Consider the following 810-nt stretch of genomic DNA (forward strand, 5'->3'; position numbering starts at 1 on the left):
AATCTTCACAGAATTCAACAGACCTTGTTACATATTCATTTCCTCATTTTTGTTCAGATCACTGTGTGCATTGTGTGACAGTGGGAGTGCACTTGCCCCACAACCCAGGGGTCAGACCACAGTCTTGGAACCGTACTATGTTAAATATCATTTTACCAACACCAGGGAGAAATATCTGCTGCTCTGCATAATTTACCCAATTCAATTATTCATAAGGTCAGAGCTGCCCCCGGGTCTGTGACGAGGTGGCCGAGAGGTTAAGGCGATGGATTACTAATCCGTCGTGCCTTGCACGCGTGGGTTCGAATCCCACTCTCGTCGCTGCCATCAATGGCATTTCCGTGGTGCTGTTTTCAGATGATCACAGCTGTCGTATTGGAACGCTAATGGTCAGTTTATATGCATTGACGCTATTCCAAAATTTCCAAGAATGGTTTGAGCCTGTTGACTAAACTGTATTGAAATGTAGGTTGCATTGATATAATGAAAGGGAGCGCAGTTTCCTTTTGCAAATCAAGTTGCTGTGAACGTTTTTTCGTATGAAAGACATCCAGGAAAATCAAATAACGAGAGCTGCGAAGTGCATGTCTATGCAAAGGAATTCTTAATGAACGTTTTGTCAGATGAAATCTGAAGGAGTTTGAGGAGAAGTAATTCATCCTGGTGAGAAGAGCACAGCGAGACAGCACAAAATGATGGCGATACTTCAAAGGGGCAGGGCGTGTGTGTAGGGGCACTGAGAACTGGCTGTAAATGCACAGTGGAGAATTGCCAATGTTGGTGCCGTGCATGGGCACGGAAAGGCTGACA

At 44.9% G+C, this 810-nt stretch overlaps 1 non-coding gene across 1 annotated transcript; it reads left to right on the forward strand.

The window, feature by feature from the left end:
* The first annotated feature begins 239 nt into the window (after positions 1-239).
* Positions 240-321, forward strand: trnas-acu (transfer RNA serine (anticodon ACU)). The gene has a single exon. It is a non-coding gene; the product is annotated as a tRNA-Ser (tRNA).
* Positions 322-810: the final 489 nt, after the last annotated feature.

This window comes from Chiloscyllium punctatum, unplaced genomic scaffold (assembly GCF_047496795.1).
Source record: "Chiloscyllium punctatum isolate Juve2018m unplaced genomic scaffold, sChiPun1.3 scaffold_293, whole genome shotgun sequence".
Classification (NCBI taxonomy): Eukaryota; Metazoa; Chordata; class Chondrichthyes; order Orectolobiformes; family Hemiscylliidae; genus Chiloscyllium; species Chiloscyllium punctatum.